This window comes from Ostrinia nubilalis, chromosome 26 (genome assembly GCF_963855985.1).
Source record: "Ostrinia nubilalis chromosome 26, ilOstNubi1.1, whole genome shotgun sequence".
Classification (NCBI taxonomy): Eukaryota; Metazoa; Arthropoda; class Insecta; order Lepidoptera; family Crambidae; genus Ostrinia; species Ostrinia nubilalis.
The window spans coordinates 501,894-525,811 of NC_087113.1; the positions used below are offsets into that span (position 1 = coordinate 501,894).

The 23,918-nt window shown below is 38.0% G+C and overlaps 1 protein-coding gene and 1 long non-coding RNA gene across 5 annotated transcripts in view; one reads left to right on the plus strand and one right to left on the minus strand.

Moving 5' to 3' along the window:
• The window catches only part of LOC135084408 (hemicentin-1), a 609,550-nt gene that overhangs the window by 99,669 nt on the left and 485,963 nt on the right, over positions 1 to 23,918 (plus strand). The window lies entirely within an intron of this gene.
• Positions 5,699 to 6,558, minus strand: LOC135084662 (uncharacterized). Its single transcript, XR_010259921.1, has 3 exons — positions 6,469 to 6,558; positions 6,163 to 6,213; positions 5,699 to 6,018 (listed from the first exon to the last, which is right to left on the minus strand). It is a non-coding gene; the product is annotated as an uncharacterized LOC135084662 (long non-coding RNA).

The following is a 23,918-nucleotide window of genomic DNA, read 5'->3' on the forward strand; positions in this document are numbered from 1 at the left end:
CTTAGAGCTGCTGGCTGATGAGGCAATATGCCGTTGTCCAGCAGTGGACGTCATTTGGCTGAAACGAACAAACAAGTACTATGTCAAGAAAGTCCTCAAAGAAACGAAGCCACATGCCATTGAAAATCGAGTTCTTTTATCACCATAAATAAATTTAATATGACATTAGCACCCACAGGCCACAAACGTGCAACGTTTACGAATCTTATATCGTGTACAGAAACCATTTCGCGTCCTGTACGAGCGCGTCTCCTCGCATTTGTCCTGAATCATGCACAATAGAAAATCAATGACTTTTTACGGTTTGCTCAGTAGCTAATGGCTTGGTACAAGTCATAAGAACATAGCGGTGGTTAGGAAAAGAAAGAAAAAGAACCATTCATTTGGCGTATTTATGAATTGAAGAACTAAGTATACGTGACAAAGCTAAACTTAAATTTGCCAAAAAGGATATAAATTAAAAATGTATTATGAGTCTGGAACACACTCTTAACATAATCATAATATCTAGCTTACCACGAGAGGTTAACTGGACTATTTTATTTTTTTATAAAAAGGGACTGCGGGTGTCTATAGGCGACGGTAATCACTTACCATCAGGTGATCCGTCTGCTCGTTTGCCTCCTGTCACATAAAAAAAGAGGTAAGTCACAAAGCTTGATAGTGGCTCAGCTAATAATCCAAATGGTTTTATTTTCTCTTTAAAATAGATTAGAATGACACTTTCTCAATCTACAAAATAACTTGTAACTTGGGCCACACCTCCACTCGACCGGGAACCAAATGAACGTTATTCAAAAAAGCTCTTTGAGTCAGGGAAATCGCTTTATCTCCTTCGAGACATCAATTCTGTTAATACGAACGGGCTTACGTATAATTGATGAAGACTTACGTACGGCAGGTGCTCTTTTGCCGAACAAATGGGAATATTCGTAATGGGATATGCTCGTACTTCGTTAGTACAGGTAGACTTGTTGCCGGGCTGAGTGTAACGCTATCGGGAGAACGATGTGTTTTTGTTTTTAGGAACAAAAGGGAATCGTAATTTTGTTGCTGAAAACTTAAATGTCACAAGATTCGGTCACTAATGAAGGCGGATTTTTATTTGTCTGACGCAATGTGTCATTATGACGCATCAGAATGGAATCGGTGTCATACATTTAGTATGCGACACGTCAGAAGCCATCATGATACGACAACACTATTTTAAACCTTACTATACCTGTTCTGATGTGTCATCATGACACAACATATCAGATAATTATAAATCCGCCTTCAACTTTTACTATACAGTGTGAGTCACGTTAAAGTGTACATATGAAAATAGATGAAACTAGACCTTTTTTTATCGACAAAAAAGAGGTCAAAAATTTTTTGAGATTTTTTTAAAAAAAATTATAGAATTTTTTTTCTTCCAATTACTTATTGTAAAGAAAACGTAATAACTTTTAAACTAAGCGGTATATCCTGATAAAATAAAAACAGTAATAATGCTAAATAACAGGCAATACTAAAAAAATACATAAAATACACAAAAAATGCCAACAAATAATAAAAAATGATACTTTTTGAAAAAAATCTGCTTTTAAATTCGTGTTTCTTTGGTTATTTGATAAATTTCTGCAAAAAATGCCCCTATAACAGGTAGTTTTTATTGCTTTGTATTATTCTCTATCGTATTATTTTTGTAAAACCAAAAATCGCATGTCTCTGTCCCTATCACAACATTTGCTATGATCGTTTGAACAAAGGCCTGCCACACATTATTCTCCGCTACAGGTAGAGACAAATTTTAATTTTAACTAAAATGCTTATTTTACTTCGAAATCTTTTGTTTTTATTTGAAATCTAACTTGTCTTTATCAAAATTACAAATCTAGAGCCATTTTCAGTTTCGTTGTTAACGAAGCGTTGAATGGCGCGCCCGGAGAGGCTTAGTTCAAACGATCATTGCAAACGTTGTGATAGGAATACAGATATGCGATTATTGGTTTTACGAAGGTAATACGATAGAGAATAATACAAAGTAATAAAAACCACCGGTTATAGGGGCATTTTTTGGAGAAATTTATCAAATAACCAAAAAAACACGAATTTAAAAGCAGATTTTTTTTAAAAAGTATCATTTTTTATTATTTGTTGGCATTTTTTGTGTATTTTATGTATTTTTATAGTATCGCCTGTTATTTAGCATTATTACTGTTTTTATTTTACCAGGATATACCACTTAGTTTAAAAGTTATTACGTTTTCTTTACAATAAGTAATTGGAAGAAAAAAAATTCTATAAAAAATTAAAAAAAAATCGCAAAAATTTTTTGACCTCTTTTTTGTCGATAAAAATAGGTCTAGTTTCATCTGTTTTCATATGTACACTTTAACGTGACTCACACTGTATAGGTTTCATTGGAAGCCAAGATGTAGATATAAAGTATAAAGAGATGGAATAAGCCCAAATAAGGTTCGATCACTGCATGCACAGAATAAACATTTAATTTTCATTGCTAATTATGGAGAATGTTTTCAAAAAATATTTAGTTATTTTATCGTGGTCTAATTTCAGTGCTCCCATTTCCGAATAACTTCTTTTATTTACAAATTAGACTGTTAACATCAAAGTTATTTCATTGTAACTTTCATCATCAGAAACAACAAACAAATCAGCTGACATTAGTTGAATTTGTCTGAATTTACCTTCATAAGTGCGCTTAAAAGCTTAATTATCTTAATTAATTCCACTTTGAAGTATCTTTTGTGAAGTTCCCCGTGTGAGGAAGGGAGACGTCTATTCATTATCTTTGCGTCTCTATCCCTGTTAGTTTGAATCTAAAGATGCGGAACATAATTAATATCGGGTAAATACTATGAGCTATGCTATGATAATTCGCTTCAAGCATATTTGTAAGTGATGTGGGTGGGGTAGATATCGATAATTTGGTCGGTCAGTTCTCGATAATATTACCTCGTAGTATGAATATACCTGTAGCCATTGGCGTAAACAAGGTCCTGTAGCGTGCAGTGAGGCGATGTTCAATTTCGAATTGCTGCATATCCCAACACCCCTTCGGGACAACAATTATTGTCATTAGCCTGTCTGTTACTGTCTATCTGGCCTACATTCTCCTTCCTCATATCAGGGAGATAATGACATAATTTGCTATCGTAGAATGGCCCGAGATATTGAATACAACATACAAATGAATCTAACCCTAGACCACCATCTTACTTTAATTTTAATAAACGTCAAAAGTCTGTCAAACGCTATACAAAAACACTGTATCAAGTTTTAGTTACGGTAAAGTACGGTGATGTAACTCAGCCTTATAAATCTAACCTGGATAAGAAAAAATATCGACAAATTCCATCGACATCCACACGACCCTAGCACAAAGTATGCTTACTTGAAACTATGGGAGCCTTGCTGGAGTGCTGTTTGAAGGATAATTAACGCCTCTGTAATAACTCTTGAAATAACAATGTCGGAGGCGCCGTCAATGGTTCAGCTTAACGTTGAAGAAACAGACAAATTTTGGCATTGTTTGTAGTACTTCAGATCACTTATAGTTAGGTGTTACGTGAAGAAGGCAACGAAAGAGCGGCTAAGTACCTTTCAACCACTAGCTGTGCCTGCGACTTCATTCGCTTGAAAATAGTTTGAATAATTATTTACTACTTTCTCTACTGCTCCGCTTCTATTGACAGCCCAGAATTTTTTCAAATTGGACCAGTAGTTGCTGAGAATAGCGCGTTCAAGCAAATAAAGAAACAAATTCTTCAGCTTTATAAGGTCAAGGTAAACTGGGAGAGAATACCACATGGCATTAAGCTCGTCTTTTTGTACTGATCATTTTTATGTGTAAGCAATAAAGTTTTTAAATAATTAAATAATATTAGTAAAGATTGTCTTGCTCAAGTAATGTACGAAAGATGTAGATTGTAGATCCAATGTCAATAAAAGATATCATTTGTGTCATTTTATAAGTTGAGCGCTGACGTATCTTAGTAAAAGAAAGAAAGGATTCTCTCAATTAGTATGTCATAGCTGTAAGAACTGTCTAAAATAAAGGTAGCAGGAAGGCGCTGGATGCAAGCCGCTACCAACCGGGCGATGGAAGTCACGGAGGCCTATGTTCAGCAGTGGACGTCCTGTGGCTGGAATGATGATGATGATGGTGAAGATAATTTTCGTTAAGTGATAATTACTTTAGTACACTGGCTAAGAGACCAACTAGACGTGATTTTACTTTGCAATATGGATAGCCTCTCGCACTCGCACTACCAGAACTAATACATACCTTTGTTATCGATTCAGTTTGTATGAGAAAATCCTGACCTACTAGTAATTAAAACATCACACTTCCATAATCTAAGCTCTATTACAAAACTTCGAAGACTGAAAATCGCTCGCAAACATTAGCAATGCAAAGGGAAAAATTCGATTAAGCAACTTAGGTATTCGGTGTTAAAATCGTAAATCCTTTGTCATACCTCTGTAATGAATCACAAGGCAATTGTGGACCCAATCTTGTGTGGTATATAGGTGAAACTTGATTGCATATAATTTTCTTCGAAAGAAACGTGGGAAAACTCCGACTATTGTTCTAAGTACACTCTATCACCTTGGGTTCAGTGCAGGTCATCGAACTAGCTATATACACATACTATACGAAGACACAGTAGCTAGTATATGTACGAGTATGTCTATATGTAATACTGTTTCGTGGACCATAATGGTGCCATTAAATGATAACACTTTTTACGGTTTTGCGAATCATTACAGTTCAGTACAATAGAAAAATGCAAGAGTGAAAACAAAAGAAGTCCTATAATAATTAAAACGAAAACGCCGCGCCGCACAGAATAGTGCAAAGAGGTTGAACGCTGCAACAAATAGGTACATAACAACGTATCATCTCATTTTCGTTCAGTTGAATGACGTCCACTGCTGGACAGAGACATGTCACCTCCCCCAAGAATTTCCATAACGACTGGTATTGCCCTGTCTACATCCAGGTACTTCCCATGACCTTCACCAGATAGTTGGTCTACTTGATGGAAGGCCTGCCCACACTGCATCTTTCGGCCCTTGGTCGCCACTCAAGAGCTTTTCTGAGCTTATGAGACACACCTTACAAGAATGCGTGGTAAATTCAGAGAACTGCCCCTGAATCATGTACTGTCTACTGCTATTTCTATCTATTTATTTATATCAACCGGTAGACAGTGGTGACTGAGTTTGATGCGGTGCTTCTTCTCAGCAATTGCCAAATGTTGGTCTCGAAGCGCTGGTAGGGTAAAAGATTATGAGAGAGAAAAGGGCGCGAACTTTCGAGGCGGGAGGTTCAATTTTTTTCGCTGCGATTTTTAATTTGAGTTTATTGAGTTTATCTAAAGGGAATTTCAGTTATAACTGCAACTATGGGTTCCGATAGTGGTGGATCTGCTAATTCTCAGAAAAAAAGAAAGTTAAACAAGACATCAACTGGTGAACTTTCTGATGATGATGATGACAGAAAATATGCACCATACTTCAAAAAGAATCACATCCGGAGTTATCCCGAGAACTCTCCAGGGACAGTATATCCAGTTTTTATTCAGAGCATTCATGATGACATTAAATTTGGAAATAAAGATCCTATTTACTTAAACACAATATTCAGTAGATACAACAAAGGTGTTAAGGAAATCAAACGAATCAATGCATTGCGGTATGCTGTATATTTCGATAACCCGAAAAACGCCAACTCTTTACTGTCTAATTCGGCCTTTCTATCATCTCACGAAATCAAGGCATTCATTCCTGCCTCCAACTCAGAGCGAACAGGAGTAATCAAATTCATTCCAACTGAATTGAGCAACCGGCATCTTTTTGACAAATTGATCAGTTCGCAGGAGATCTTGGCTGTGAGAAGATTCACCAAGAGGACCCCTGAAGGTGTCGTCCCTTTGCAGACCGTCTCAGTCACCTTTGCTGGTAATGTTCTACCTGAGCAAGTAAGTTATGGTCTATGCATACTCCCTGTGGAAGAATATATTAAACCTGTGTTACAATGTTTCAAGTGTCTTGGCTTCGGTCACACAACTAAATTCTGTAAGCGCAATGTTGTTTGCTCTATTTGCTCTGAGTCGCACTCATATAAAGACTGTACAAATGTCAACAAACCTTTGTGTATCAATTGCAAAGGAGAACACGTTGCTGTAGCTAAGATTTGTCCTGTAAAACAACAAAAAATTTTAGAAAACAAGTCACGAATAATGAATAAACAAACTTTAGGTTCTTTTTTTCCTGCACTCAACAAATCTTATGCTAAAGCAACAGTTTCTCAACCTTCACCACAAAACCAATCCCAAATCAAGAAAATTACTAAAGGAAATAAAGATCTTTTGTGTGACATAATAAACAATGAGTTTATACTCAAAGCCATTATCGACACTCTAATGAGTTTTTGTAAAAAAGATAATGTAATACCAGTCAATTCATCAACTATTAAAGAATTGTTTATTAAAAATGTCAATCAGAATGGATAGAAAGTTAACTATTTTACAGCACAACATACAGAGTTTAAAACCCTAAATTCCTATTTTATCACAACTTTTAGTTAATTTAGATGTTGATATTTGTGTTTTAAATGAAACTTGGCTGAAATCTTCTGACAGAATTAGATTTAGAGGTTATCAAATATTTCGTAGAGACAGTGACACGGGTTATGGTGGTGTTGCCATTCTTTGTAAAAATTCTATTAAGTGTACAGTAATTTCCACCAACAGTAATGATAAAATACAGAATTTTGCCATTAGTATCCAAACTTCGCGTAATAATTCTATAAATTTAATGGGGGCGTATTGTCCACCTAGAAGAGGCCGATTCCCAATAAATACATTAAAAGATATTGTTCATTCATTACCTTCTCCTCTAATAGTCGTTGGTGATTTTAATGCTCACCACACAGCATTTGGTTCACAAAATAATAAGCCTCGAGGTATTCAAATATATGATATGTTAGATGAGCTTAATTTATGTATATTAAATAATGGCGAGGTCACTACTCTAGCTCGGCCCAATACAACTGCCTCAGCTATTGACATTGCACTTGCTTCTCCTTCTTTACTTTCATCAACAGAATGGTCAGTATATTACGAAGATAACTTGGGCAGTTATCATTTTCCAACAGTTATTAACCTAGAAATTGACGTTAATGTTTATGAGTACCCAAATAGACAGGAAAAATTTATTTATAGTAAAGCCGATTGGGCAGGTTATTATTGTAAATCTGAAAAAGCGTTTAATATTATAACTTCAGAAATAGATCCTAGTAATGCCTACGATAGTTTCTGTGAGATACTTAACAATTTAAAACTAGAGTTTGTTCCAGTTCACAAAGTTTCAACTAGTAATCACAAATCATTTAAACCTGTTCCTTGGTGGAATGAGCGTTGTTCAGATGCAGTACAAGCAAGCAAATTCGCGCTTCGTATGTATCGACGATATCCCTCAATGGATAATTACTTGTTATATAAAAAACTAGATGCTGCCAAAAAATTGATAATTAAAGAGGAAAAGACTCTCAGTTGGAGAAATCTTTGCACCGGCTTTGATCGCACTACACCTATTAACAAAATTTGGAATTTCATTAAAATGTTTAATCACAAACGTTCATCTACTAAAAATATAGAAAATGATGTGTTAATTGACTTTTTAGGAAAGGTTACCTCGGATAAACCACTAGATGACACTGCAAAATTAAATGATATCTTTGAGTCTAATGTATTAAATACTCATCTGAACTTACCATTCACCTTTGATGAATTTGTTTTGTCTTTAGATAGTAGAAGAGATACCACACCTGGGCTTGATGATTTTCCTTATATTTTAATAAAACGCTTACATAAAAGAGCTAAGCAAATCTTACTATCTATATTTAATAATTTATGGATGAACAATATCATCCCAACTTCTTGGAAAAGTATAGCTGTAGTGCCGATTTTAAAGCCTGATAAAGACCCTAATTCGGCTGAATCTTATAGGCCAATATCTCTTTCATCATGCGTAGGAAAGGTCTTTGAAAATATGTTGAAGAACAGGTTGGAATTTTATGTAGAATCCAGACTAATACTGCCAACAGATCAATTTGGCTTCCGTAAGGGCAGAAGCACACTTGATAGCCTTTTAAAATTTAGCGGTGATATAGAAGACGCATTCTGTGAACATAGCTATTTAGTAAGTGTTTTCCTTGATGTTAGTGGTGCTTTTGATAATGTAGATTTGCCAACCTTAGTAGAAATTTTACACAGTTACAATATTCCCGGAAAAGTATGTCATTGGATTTTCAATTTCTTTAACTCTAGATTAGTGTATATTAAACATAACCACACCCTCCACGGTCATCAAAGAGCGTATAAAGGTGTAATGCAGGGTGCGAGTATTTCTCCCTTAATGTATCTCTTGTATACAGCAGAATTTCACAAATATGTTTCTGTAAATAATTTATCTATATTACAATATGCAGATGATATTGTACTATATACTAGAAATAGAAATATATCAGAAGCTGAAGCAACTCTCAATGAGTCCCTGAATCTTCTGTTTTTATATTATAAAGAAAGATTAAAGTTAGATATTAATCCACAAAAAAGTTCATTGATGGTATTCAGTAGGAAAAATGATTCTAATTTTGTAAATTTAAATGTAAAATATTGCAATGTAAATATTAGTTTAGTAGGAGAAAAGAAATTTTTAGGCTTGTTTTTTGATTCCAAAATGTATTTCAATCGTCATGTAAATAACGTAGTTTGTATAATGCAAAAAACTGTAAATATTATGAGATGTCTAGCTGGTGTGAGTTGGGGCATGGATCCCAAATTACTTAATCTAATATTTAAGGCCATAGTGAGAAGTCATTACGATTATGGTTTAATAGTGTATGGTAAACATATCAGTCAGTTTCTTTCTCGGAGAATTGAAGTTATGCAGAATAGAGGTTTAAGAATTATCACAGGTGCTTTTTGCTCGACACCAATTAATTCTCTCGAAATAGAAGCTGGCATTCCACCTCTATCTGTAAGATTAAAATATTTGACTGAGAAATTTTATTTGAAAGTACTGGCTAACAAATTTTACTTAAATCTTTATCAGAAAAACAAAACTTTGCAAGGTCAACATTTAGTAGAACTTAAAGAATTATGTAAATGCATAGACCATAAAGAGAATTGGGACTTAGGCACTTTAGAAGTTCAGACGGTAAAACCAGTAGTTTGCTCAGCGAATGTGAAAAATAATACGGAGTTTTTAGAATATGTAAATACAAAGAAGTCAGGATATCGAAGAATATATACGGATGGGTCTAAGACAGAAGAAAGTACAAAGGCTGCATACTATGACTCGGACATAAGATTTGGCAGATGCTTTTCTTTAGACAAAAATGCATCAATATTTACAGCAGAAGCTTTTGCTATAAGCACCGCTTTGCAATATATCCAAGGAATTGACGATACCAACACCTTTTTGATTATAACTGACTCATTAAGCGTACTTAAATGTTTGGAAAATGCGCACATCTCGTATAAAACGAACATTTATATAACCAAAATAAGACAAATAATATTGGAAAGTCAGAATAACAAGAATATTGAATTTATGTGGGTTCCCTCTCATTCTGGGATAACTGGAAATGAAACTGTAGACAAACTTATGAAGATACGAAATCCATACAACAATCCACTTTATCCAGCTCCGCCAGTACCTATTACCGATTATGACTCGATTCTGAAAACTAGGATGAAAGACAATTGGGAGGAAGTATGGAATATTACAAAACAAACAAAAGGAAAATGGTATTCGCAAATCCAGCAAGGAATTCCAAGTAAACCGTGGTACTTCAAACTGCAGAGTACTACTTCAAGAAGATTCATAACCACAATAAATCGTTTAAGGCTTGGACATGCAAATTTCCAGCCCACTTAAAAAGGATGAGAATGGTCTCTACAGACAAATGCGAATATTGTCAGACTGACGCTGCAGACCTAGACCATATGATTCTACAATGTCCAGCCTTTAAAATGGAGAGGCTACTGCTAGTGGGTGGCTTACTAAAGACATACAAAGATGGAAATATTCCCCGCCTCTTGCCATCCTTACTAGCCAACGAAAATTCATATCTCCATATTTACCAGTACATTACTAGTACATCAATAGAACTATGAAGACCACAATGAAGACTTAGAACAAAATAGACACAGACGCACAGAAGAACATAGAATCAAACACTGAGATGTTTTATCAAACACAGTGCATTACAAGAAAGATTTGGCCGTATGGATATTTATCCAAAGCCGTAAAATTTATATGAAAAAAAAAAAAAAAAAAAAAAAAAAAAAAGATTATGAGACATGTAGTGTAGAGGCTCCTTAAGAGCAAAATATTTGACGATTTGTAAGTACTATCTATTAATCTATAAGAAATAGAAATATTGACTTTGACTTTGAAACGTCTTGACAGTGTTTAAAATTATTTTGCCTATACTTACACTGTGGCTAGACTTTTTCCAGCAGGGATCAGCGGGGTGTAACGAAATGGCGTGGGAATGTCTGACGTGCGCCATTGTGGTGTTTGACACCATGTTTTGTAAGGCAAATAATCGTTAATTTGTGGCTGACTTTTGTGGTAGATTTGACCGAGCTATTATATCCGGGACCAAATTTTAAAGTACTTTTAAAAGTACGTTGAATCTTGTGAATACCCGTGTCTGTAAATTATTTGAGTAGTATCTGAACCATTCTGAAGAATCTACAAGAGCAAAGCAACGGCCAAATAGTTCGTTCGTTTCAGCCAAATGACGTCCACTGCTGGACAAAGGCTCCCCCAAGGGATTTCTATAACGACCGGTCCTGCGTTGCCCGCATCCAGGCACCTCCCGCGACCTTCACCAAATCGTCGTTCCAACTAGTGGGGGGCCTTTACCACGAACATCCAGTTTTCAGTGTCCCGCGAAAAAAAAAACAATCTATTTGAATTTCTAACACACATGACTGTCCAGTTTTGCGGAATATTGCATTACTGGATCCTTGCGAGATCTGGAACTGGATTGCCGTGGGAAGAAGCCCTTATACTTATAGGTACTTGCCACTAGAAGTTTTACTGAGTAAAACGTATAAGAGCAGAGCAACGTCCAAATAGTACTAAAGTTGGAATTAAGAAGAGCCATTTTGCACAAATACTAGTACTTTCGCAACTCCGAAATAGTTTAAAAGTAAATTATCAAGAAAGTGTTTGTAATGTCTGTTTGAATCTTCTATTAAAACTTTTTTAATATCTCTTTTATAACTCACGTTAAAGAGTACTTTCTGTCTGAGTACGTCATGTGAACGATATTCGTGGAATAGATAAAGTATTTTCGTTATGTTCTTTAGATACATTAATAATTTGGTGTTCATGTTTTATTTAAATTCTTCTCTTAATTATAAAAACATCAAACGATTTGTAGTTTCAGTTCACGAAAATTCAATAATTGTTCGTTAATTCCCAAATATTAATGATGTTTTTACATGATTATTGTGAACAAGCAGTAGCTTAAAAGCTGATAATATCAGATAGGTACGAGTAAACTTCGAAACCGTTTCATTCAGTGTACCTACCATGAGTTTACGTTAGGTGTGCTCGCTAGCGAGTACGTCAAAAATCTCTATGAAGATTTTGTTTCTTGAAAGTAGCCGCTAGGGGCGCTGCACAATATGTCATACAATTAATGTCATTTTTTTACGTAGTCGCTAGCGAACACACCTAACGTAAACTCATGGTAAGCACACTGTTCGTTCGTTCGTTTCAGCCAAATGACGTCCACTGCTGGACAAAGGCCTCCTCCAAGGTTTTCCACAATGCACGGTCCTGCGCTGCCCGCATCCAGGCTCTTCCCGCGACCTTTACCAGATCGTCGGTCCACCTAGTAGGAGGCCTGCCCACGCTACGTCTTCCAGCCCGTGGTCGCCACTCGAGAACTTTTCTGCCCCAACGGCCATCGTCTCTACGAGCTATGTGCCCCGCCCACTGCCACTTGATTTTAGCAATTCTGCGAGCTATGTCGCAGCTATGTTCATTCTGTAAAACCACAATAATTCTATAAGCGTTGTAACACAAAGTGTAGGTTCTATTAAAGCTTCAAGCTGCATAAGAGCGTCTTAAAAGCACTAATGAAAACTACTTACAATACTTAACAAAACACCTAGACCGAGTTAAGTTCTTTATTATGCAAAACCGTACAATATCAAGAAGTTTCCGGAGTAGTACAAAAAGGTGCAGTGGGTCCGTTTGAGGTTTCGGTTTACATGCTTTATGGAAAATTCAATTAAACATTGGAACTGAGTAGTTCATTATAATTTTATTTTTAAGAGTAATTTTAGTTACATTTCATTCATCAAGTGAGACGACACATACATTTCTTTATATCATGAAGCAATTAGAAAAAAGTTATCAGTCATCTTGTTCCGATCATAAAACTACGCTTCTTATACGGGACTATTCCCACCTCTCGTTCCCACCACTGCAACTCCTGTGTAGCCAGGATCTACAGCTTGACCGCCAATAAAAACCCAACCAATGAAGCTCAAGTTTGTCCCGTGGAAAGTTAAACTGTCATTGGACCCGCAACGAAATTAATCAGAAGAACATAGGAGTAGTTCGAAATTAAGGTTCGACTTCCCTCCATTGCAAAGCGGATGACAGGTGACAAACAAAGGTTTAAAACCTTTAAGAAAAGATTATGCACCACGGACTTCTTGATACTATTTTCTAGATATTTGGGCCCCAATCCCTGAAAATATTACGAGTATTACCTAAGTCTACCAATGGCGAGAGTGCCTACTGTCATTACTCTACAGTGCTTCCGCTCTCTCCAGCAGAGGGCAAGAGCGGTTTACACAGCGCGTTTAGAGCGAACGTCACTTACATACGCCCTGTGTAAACGTACGTGATGGCTTTGGGTTTCTGGGCCGAAGCAAAGGCTGTAGCGATAATCCTAAATAAAGAAATGACTCTAAAAGTTGATAATATGTCGTGCTTGCTGTCATTTTGATGCTAGATGGACGACAAGCTGGATAATGAGGCTGAAAAATTATAGTAGTTACACCAAAGGCAGCAAGTTCATTCATGAATTTTATCTATAAGTGAAAGTACTACATTTTTATTTTCATGCTGCAGACTTAGGATTGAAGGTTTGAATCAATCTCAATGGTTGGTTTCAGGTCTCATTGAGTACAGTCAAGACTATAATGGCTTGTAAATTCTGGTAGATACTACTATGGTTGTGATCTTAATTAATAAAGTTCATTTTTATTTTTTTAATTTTTCATATGAGTATAGCTGACCCGGCGAACTTCATACCGCTTATGTTCATTTACAATTCCAATGATAGAACAATTTTTCAAATCGGTTCAGTAGTTTCGGAGCTCTTTAAAAAAACATACAAACAATTAGATCTTTCCTCTTTACAATATTGGTGAAGATTAGTCCTTTGAAAGGCCATGCCATCACAGGGACCGTAATATCGGCTTCATAATAATTCGAGTGTCAAAACCGCTACCGCCTATGCCTTATGACCTTAATATTGAAGATGTTATTGTAATGTAATGGACGTCACTAAGCTGTGGGCGAGAAAAAACGGAATTACACAATATCGTAGACTAATGGTGGAGGAGTGTTGGGAGTGTCATCCAAAGGCTTTAGGACGTTCCTAGGCCGAGTGCTATTAGGCTGTAGCTTTGCTGGCTAACATAAAGGAAAATCAGATTTGATACATTTTTGTTAGATGCCAGAAAAGATAATACTCGTATACTGACACAAGTTTTTCCTTCTTGTCGTGTCGACAACAAACCTACACAGTTCCAGCCCAAAACTCCGCTACAAGAGTGGCGTTGTCAGTAGCCTTCATTAAATCTTCATGCGTGCAGTTGTTCGGACACGCAGGGCACGACGTCATGTGCTTCGTCGACTGGGGAACAAAACCACACTTTTAAGTTTATTGACTTATTTTGTATGTTTTTCGGATATTATGTAGTCAGAAAGTTTCTGCATTCTAACAACTAAGTTTTGTAGGTAATGTATTTTGTCGGTCACTTTACGCTGTGTCCGATAGGCAACAAATTAATGATAAACAAAGTTGTAAATGGCGTTCAACTTAACTATTTATAACGCTAAACTAAATTGATTGATTGTATCTATGTAACATTACCAGATAGGTATGTTTAGCATCATTAGAATTGATGACCAAATGACAATTTCAATATCAAACATCTGACAGTAACAATTAATCACTACCGAAAAGAAACAGCACAAGAAACTTTGTAACTATTATGAGTCTGTATTTTTTAATAATAAAATAGGTACATCTTATAAAGTGAAATGTCACTTCTCACTCATCACGAAATCTCATAAATTACAAGTTCTAGGAGTCTCAAATTTTGCATGGGGGTTCCTTTTAGAACGTATAGGTGCTCACTAAGACGGGATTTTCCAAAATTCAACCCCTAAGCCCTAAGGGGTTTTACCCCCTTAGGGGTCCATGCGTACGAAGTCGCGGGCGGCCGCTAGTACATAATAATATTGAATTTAAATCGTCCAATAATTTGTGTCAGAAACCATTTTACTCTAACAAATCATTTAAATCGCCCGGGCCTTACCATCATATAGACCGATATCTTCAAGCTAACCCATTTGGATCCGAACGTCCAGATTTAATTTATTAGCGTTGTTTTTCATTATTTACCCGCGGATAGCTCGGATGAATGGAGGAGGCTTTTGTGAGGTTTTTATTAAACTGCCCAGCTTTTTGTTGAAATAATGGACGGTGTTGAGATATCCCATTGTGAGGAGAGAGAAATGGCCACGTTTTAATAAGGGTTTGAAGAAGACGGTGAAATTGTGTGAGAGTGATAATTTTTAAGGCATTATAATTGTTTAATTTATATTATGTTGAATGGCAACTATAATTATTAATTATAATGTTACTACCTATAAGTATTAGTTCTTTAAACATGTTTATTATATGTGTATAAGACCGCCTCTATGGTCTAGTATTAGGACCACCTGCTTCAGACCCAGAGATCCCGGGCTCTCCCGAGTTCTTCCCGATAAACAAGAGCTTCTTCGTTGTGGATAAAAATGTTTTTAAAATATCATTCTTAAGTCCAAAATGAGTTAAGCTATAACTAAAATATTTATCAGGCTGGCATGCAATGCTTACTTAACTCAGGCTCGTTTTCACTTTTCTGGGGGCGTAGTGTGAGTTACACACTACGCCCCCAGTTCAGATTTGTTTACCTTAGTCACCAAAAGCAACACAGTAATTAAAAGTAAGAACGTGTCCTTCATGTAGGACAAGGAACGCACAAAGTTGTCAGTCTTAAAATAAATCTTCATTCTCTTTAACCTTATTCTAAGTCAGATTATTCACTTCCCGAAGATAAGGCAACTCAATCACCATAAAATATTCCCATAAATTCCCCCTCCACACTTTCCCGTTTAATTTTTCCAGCACCCGTTAGGAGGGCCAACATTGAAAAAGTGATTTCATGGGACGATTGTTTTTATTTACCTACCCTCATTTATTCTCAATACCAAACTCAGGCGAATTTAAACTTTAAACACTTGGCAATAAGTCAGCTTTGTTTTGAGATGCTTTTTTTCATTTTTTTGATTAAATTAAAATTTGGCCATTTCTCTTTGTAAAAGCATCGATTTATAGGTATTGTTCGAAGGGTTTTATATGGTTTTGACAATTGTTTGTGGGGTGTAAAGGTTAATGTTTTTGTATTAGAATTATTATCTTTTTTGTGCAGGTAATTCAGATACGCTTTCAAATTTTGGTATCGTTTTACTGTTAGTCCTTTATTATACATTTTTAGAGTCCTTTTGTCATTTCCATGGCGTGTATCATGTAAAGTAACATTAAAGATCTTTTACATTGTAGAGACCAAATAAAACAGGTGAGGCCGTGGAAAATTTGGGAGAAATTTAACGAAGGACATGCGATTCCAAATATTCCACTTCACTCCCGAAGGTGTATCATAATGTTTAATTAATTTAACAATTAAATACATTACACATTAATAAATTACTTAAAGTTTCAAACTGTTGTCTTATCTCATTTGATTTAACACAAATTCGAGTTTGATACGCCATATACAGCTCAAGAACACTTAGAAAAATTTTAATTATCTTTTATTTGTTGGATTCTTCTCCCTCCACCTCTAATAGCAATAACTTTTAGGGTGGGTTGCACCATCTTACTTTAACTTTGACAAACGTCAAAAATGTGTCAAATTCTATACAAAAACACCGGTTATCATAAAAGTTACGGTCAAAGTTAGGTGGTACTTAAGTAACTCTGTCTGTCTGTCTTGCTTTCACGCCTAAACCACAGAACCGATTTTGATGAAATTTGGCATAGAGATAGTTTGATTCCCGGGAAAGGACATAGGATAGTTTTTATCGCGGTTTTTAAATCAGGAACTCGCGCGATAAAGTTTTTCTGTGACAGACAAAATTCCACGCGGGCAAAGCCGCGGGCGGAAAGCTAGTAAAATATATTTGTCACACATTTCCACACCCCTTATCAGGACCTTCATCAACCCATTGACAGTGGCACAGATAAAAAATCCTCGGCTCATGCAGCAGCGTCACGCGCGCGCGATTACGCCCGAATTCTGCCGATGGCCAATATATGGCGGGTACGTGATCGCCTCTCATCTTTTTATTAGTTTTTATATGAAGGAAGTAGTCATCTTTTTACTGTTATTCGGTTGTGATAATGTAGGGGCAGTCAGTAGGCGCACTTCATCGAAGAAAGGCCTTTAACGCTAACCATTTTCAGAGTTCTACCTTAGACCTGCTGAGCGGTTGCTATTAAGGCTCTCTAACAACATGGAACTATACTTGTAGAAACTGTGTAGTTTTATGTTATAAACCAAATAAACGTCTTATGATTCAACTAGCTTTCCGCCCGCGGCTTCGCCCGCGTGGAATTTTGTCTGTCACAGAAAAACTTTATCGCGCGCGTCCCTGTTTCAAAAACCGGGATAAAAACTATCCTATGTTCTTTCCCGGGACTCAAACTATCTCTATGCCAAATTTCACCAAAATCGGTTGCGAGGTTTAAGCGGGAAAGCGTAACAGACAGACAGACAGACAGACAGACAGACAGACAGACAGACAGACAGACAGACAGACAGACAGACAGAGTTACTTTCGCATTTATAATATTAGTTGGGATTAGTCTACGGCTTAACATGTTCTACGAAGTGATGCTTCGAAATTAAGTACGTTTTTTTGGAGAACAAAAAAAAACAAATCTGCTATTATCCTTACCAATTTAAAAAGATATCCTAACTGGAAATCGAACCAACTAATCTTTTCAGTGGATTACGAAGCCATTAGTAGTTAAGTGAGGTCACAGAATTGGTAAAGTCAAGTGGCAGTTGGTGGGGCAAATAGCTCGTAGAGTTGATGGCCGTGATGGTCGCTGGGGCAGAAAAGTTCTTGAGTGGCAACCCCCGGGTTGGAAGACGTAGTGTGGGCAGGCTCACTAGGAGGACCGACGATCTGGTGAAGGTCGCGGGAAGTACCTGGATGCGGGTAGCGCAGGACCGGTCGTTTTGGAAATCCTTAAGGGAGGTCTTTGTCCAGCAGTGGACACCATTTGGCTGAAACGTACAAACGTACCTATAGTGATGGATTTCTTGCGTTGCTTCTTCTCAGCACTGGCCCATTTATTTTATTGTCCCGAAGCAGTGGTAGGGTTAATACTGGGACGTGTAAAAGTGATTTTTAAAAGCCTTAAGCCCAGTTTTTCATGAGTTTTATGAACGAGGTATCTGAGTGCACTTCCACTATACTCTTGGCTGGCTCCGCACCGGCATTTATCTTAATCTGGTTATTTAGGCGACTGAGCGCGGATTTCGCCGACTGTTAGGTTTTATCGATAGAATGCGGTTGTCTTTACAGATAGGGTTGTGCCATCACTATTGCCGTAGGAATAAGATGTGAAATCGATGAAAATGAAACCCTTAACTTAGAAGTATAGTGCGTACATAAGATTTTATTTGAATTGATAAAGTGGTCATTTAGCTCATTGATGAATACCTATCAGATTTCAGTAATTTCTTCATTGTTGTGAGGCTGTAAAGTGACCGTAAAATTTCAGTGTTTTGATTTTTATGACCTGGAATCTATAATGTCTACCATTGAATATTTAAATAATTAAATGAATATAAATAAATATCCCTGGACATTTTAAACTGCGCTTTCTAGTCCCAAGCTTTCGTTGTATGCTGTTGTTTTTTCCGAAGGCCATTTCAAGGCGAGAGTGAATAGGCAGACGCAGAATTGCTAAAATCAAGTGGCAGTGGGCGGGGCACATAGCTCGTAGAGACGATGGCCGTTGGGGCAGGAAAGTTCTCGAGTGGCGACCACGGGCTGGAAGACGTAGCATGGGCAGGCCTCCTACTAGGTGGACCGACGATCTGGTGAAGGTCGCGGGAAGAGCCTGGATGCGGGCAGCGCAGGACCGTTCATTGTGGAAAACCTTGGGGGAGGCCTTTGTCCAGCAGTGGACGTCATTTGGCTGAAAACGTAAACGTAACCTGCCTTGTTATGCATAAAAAAAACTAAGCAGGGCTTGTACTACGGGTACTAGCTAGACCACGGATATAAACATATTTAACAGTGTAGATAGAATATTCACAATATTGTACACCAAACAGACACAAAGGAATTTAGTCTATATCGCTAGAAAGCGATTTCTTCCAGACAACCCAAGGGGACAGTATAAGTATACAGGATGGAAACTGGCAACATTTCCCGCGACGCGACTTCGAAACTATCAGTGATCACATTTGCCAAAGAAACTTACTTCCTACCCTATTATCGCGTCCCACAGTTGGAAATCTGATTTCTTTCAGCGAATCAATGCGAACCTACTAATGTATTACATTAGCTGAATGTGCAGCCGTGTCGGGAACAACGTGACCCAATTTTGAAGAAACAAAACGCTTTTACGCTTCCCAAACAACAAACCACTACACGCCAAAATAACCCTTCTCTCCACACAATAAGGCTCATGAAAACTGCACAGAAAACTTTGCACATCCAGTTACATTACCGAAATCGAGTGTTGTTTATGTATTCGATAGTGCACTTTATTTTATGAACGAAAAGGTCGAGTTTGCGGCGAGTTAGCAACGTTTTTCAGCTGTCTCCCAAATTCGGGATACTGACGTTGTGATTTAAACCTTCTCCCTTTTGTTTAAAAGATGAGTTTAGTGTACAAATACAATTGTGTCGATGAAGGCCTTTGGTTTCAATCATTGCAAGTAAAATTTGGGATATCTTCCTCGGATCTCGTATTTATTTCTTTCTAGATATACACTCGGCGTCAAATAAATCGCACCTCCCGCGACAAGCACTTTCAAGGATATGCATCCCCACTTCCCACCATTAGTACTACTTGAAAACCTACTACTTCTAAACTTCATTTAATTAAAGAAAAGGTTTTTACCTCAAAATTGTGTCTTTAGAAGGATCCAGTCTCTCTTTTTATATCGACAGGTAGTTTGGACGCTTGATCCAAATTTTATAGTTGGACCCATTTATGCAAACGGGAACCAACCCACAGTTTGAGTGAAATTGAGTTAAGTACATAGATGGCGCTCAAATAACGCATTCTATCTTGTAAAAAAATTTGGTTCCTTTACAACGACTAACAACAGAGATACAGCACTGTCACTTGCGGAACCAACCCGCTTTGGCCAACTTTTAAAAAACTATAAAGATCTAAACAGCATGGTACCTAAACACTTAATTAAACGAATTATGCAAACCAGAACCAATGTTGGTTGGTTCCATTTAGCAAAAATAGTTACAATTTTTTTATAAATAAACAGAACCAAAGATTTTTGTTCTTGTTTGAATAATGCAAATTAGGTTAGTCTTGAAGGAACCATATAGCATAGTTCTTACTCTCGCAAATTTCCGCAGTATTTACACGAAAATAAAAGATCCATGTAGCATAGTTCTTAATAGTGTCAAAATTAAGCTTTATTTAAAAAAAAAAATCCGTTCTTATCTTTGCGTTGGTAATGATTTGAATAATAAATTTATGCATTTTAAAACTCTACTCAAGAAAAAATAAAGAGATGAGACGAGGCAGTATGATCTATGACCTTAGCCTGTTCTTCGAAACGAAATAACGACATTGACAGATCATGAATGAGACGATTGGTGATGACTCTCGAAAACAGCTTGTAGACATTGCTCAGAAGTGAGATGGGTCTATAATCCTTCAACAAAGTTTTGTCGCCTTTTTTGAAGAAGAGTATCACCACACTTCTGTGCCATGCCGTAGGAGTTTTTCCCTCGAGGAGGACGGAATAAAACAGCTTCTGAAGAGCCTTTAGTACCGGCGTTCCTTTCAGAAGCTCAGCCGTGATTCCATCATCAGTCATCACCCTGTGCCTTGTTGTTTTTCAGCTGTTTGAGAGCCATTCTAAGCTCGTACAGTCGGGATATCTTCGGTATAGTGTCGGGTCAATCTAGCTCTTAGGTCTTCGGCTAGATTTGTGACAGATGTACGTACAACTGTCGTACGTTCCGTATCTTCCATCCGTAGAACTTCTCAACCTCTTCCAATAACTCAGGCCCCAACGAGATGTCTCTACCATGCTCGGTCTTCACCTTGGTTTGTAGGCTTTGGCCAACAGGCAGATCTCTTGCGAATACTTTAGAGCTCTTGTTATTAAATTGGCGTCGGTCGCGAGTCAAAGACTTGGAGATCTGTCTGTTAAGACGCCGATACTGAGCAGCATCTTCAGAGGATTGCAGAACCAAGTTTCGTCTCTCTTCCATAAGTTTATTGGTGAGGTCAGAGATCTTTTTGGTTCCTTTTTAACGACGGGTTTTAAAGAACTTACACCCAATTGTCCACACTACTAGTCGTTTGGACAATTTCTACAAACCTGTCATTGAATTCGTCCACATTTTCGCAGTCTCCTGGGCATTCGAAACGATTTTGCAACTCGAGCTGAAAGCTTTCGGGTTTTAGTTGGAAGGGCGCTGGGCGGAGCGTAGACTTCATCAGTCTTGGGTCTGATATTCAATGTGCCTCTTACCATTCGGTGATCACTTCCTGTTTTGATCGAGTTGATCACAGAGACATCATTGAATATATGCTTCTTCGTCAACAAGATGAAGTCGATCTCATTTTTATAGCACCATTAGGATGCAGCCATGTCAATTTTGTCTGCTTTGGCTTCCTGAGGAAGGAGTTCATCATAAAGAGGCTCTCCCACTCCATAAAGCCAGCCAGCAGTCGGCCACCTGCGTTCCTCTCTCCGTACCCAAATAGCTCCACTTTCAGCTCATTATCGGTTCGTTTACCCAGCTTCGCGATGAAGTCCCCCATCATAACGGTAAAATGGGACCGGGAGTATGCATGGCTCTGAAAAGATCCTCATAATATGTACATATTCTCCACTTCGTCGCGTCGGGCTGTTCCGTGGTCGGTGCGTATACCTGTATGACCTTCAGCCAATACCGTTTGGTGATTCTGAATATAAGGTACGCTACCCTCGCCGAAACACTTTCGATCTGGACCACGTTGTTGACAAGGGACTTGTGGACGATAAACCCGACACCACCCTAGGACTGCTGGTCGCCCTCCCGGAAATAGAGCAGATTTCCAGATTTGAGAATTATGGTGTCCTCCCCCTCTCTTCGGACTTCACATAATCCAACGATATCCCACCGCAACCTGCTCAGTTCTCCCTCGAGTTCGGCGAGCCTCATGTCAGTCCACAGTGTGCGAGTGTTAAAGATTGGCCAGAGGTCGTCGGAGTTGGTAGCCTGTAGGGCATGCAAAAACCGAGCGGTTTGGAAAAACCGGTTTTTTCGGTTTTTATTTTTAAAAACCGAACTAAACCGGTTTTTTCGGGTTTTTCGGGTTTTTCGGGTCGACTGTTTGTAAGTAAATAAAAATGCTGCAAATTATAATAAAAATCATTTTATTTCTTTTATATTCTAGTTTGACAAGATGAAGTTACATGTTCTGAACATAATATTGTGAGATCAATTGAATAGTTTAATTAAAAATCAAATACAAAGAGATCAACAATAGGATACTTCGCTCATTAGCAAAGCAAAACCTTTGGTCAGGACTTCTTGGCGGGAATCTGAAGCGTCATGTTAGCGGTTTTGTTTTATTTCCTCAAATTCGTGTGTGGGCGACTATTAATGTATAATAATGGTGGATTATTAACCATTGAGTGTTCGTGAACGTCCATGGGTGTGGGCAAGTGAAGCAAAACAGTGCATCGTGATTCTTCTGGTTCTCTCAAGTTGTCCATAGGAGGTCTCAGTAAAGCACCACAACTTTACTGAGACTCAAAGGGTGGGAAAGGGTATCATCTATCATCCTTCATTATATCATTACTTGATCTCATTTTGTAACTCGTATCACTTATATACCTACTGGAAAATGGCACAAATCAAGTCGACCTCGACGTGTATTGCCAACATCATCAAAAAAGAAGAAGAAAATTTGGTCATAGTTATGCTTATTTAAATAATATGTAAGTTGACACTGACAGAGACTAGCAAAGCAAAAATAATGGCGGCAATGGTCAAATACAAAGCGCGTTCCATTTTGCGCCCGCGCGCTTATAGCTTTAGCTAGAAGATACATGGTACTTTAGTTCAATACATAGACTATACTCGCCATTAATGTTTATGCCGAATCCTTTCCATTCCAGGAGTTTGAAAGCGTCTTCCAATGCAGCGGTGAACAGTTTCGGAGATATAACATCTCCCTGCCTAACGCCTCGCTGCAGTGGAATCGCCCCCGTGCTCTGCTCCTGTACTCGGACCGACATGGTGGCGTTTTTGTACAAGCACTTCAGCACCTCGATATACCGATAGTCAATACGGCACCGCTGGAGAGATTGTAACACTGCAAGTTATACTCCTCAGTCTTCTGTATAACCTGCCGCAGCGTATGGATGTGGTCTATGGTACTATAACCTTTTCGGAATCCGGCTTGTTCGGGAGGCTGGAAGTCATCGAACCTACGCGCGAGACGGTTCGTGATGACTCTCGAAAACAGTTTGTAGACATGACTCAGAAGCGAGATGGGTCTGTAATTCTTCAGCAAGGTCTTATCACCTTTCTTGAAGAAGAGCACCACCACGCTTCTGTTCCATGCCTCTGGCGTAGTTCCCTGGAGTAAGACGGAGTTAAAGAGTCTCTGAAGGACTTTCAGTATCGGTGTTCCACCCGCATTCAGAAGCTCCGATGTTATTCCGTCATCACCCGGTGCCTTGTTGTTCTTTAGCTGTTTGAGAGCCATCCTAATCTCGTATAGGCTGATGTCCGGGATATCTTCGGTATAGTGTCGAGTTAGCTTAGCTCTTGGATCTGAAGTTGAGCTATCAACGGGTTTGGTGACCGAGGTATATAGCTGTCCATAAAACCTCTCGATCTCACCCAGAACCTCGGCTTTTGTTGACGTTACACTACCGTCCGCCGTCGTTAGCTTCGTCAGCTGGCTTTGCCCAATAGAGTTGTCTCTTGCGAACACTTTGGAGCCTTGGTACCGCTTCCACATTGCATTACAATAATTGTTTTTATTGATATGACTAAAGAAGCGTGTTCTTGTATGAGTTATTAAATTATCTAAAATCGTAGAAGAAAAACCGAAAAAACCGAAAAACCCGGATTTATAACTGACAAAAACCGAGTTCCAAATTGTGTCGGTTATCCGGTTTTTTCGGTTATCCGGTTAACCGGTTTGCATGCCCTAGTAGCCTGGCATTATCCGGTGATTCTTAGCACCCCCCGGGATAGGGAGGCCGCCGGGGACTAGGGGCCGTGTCTGTTCCCAACCA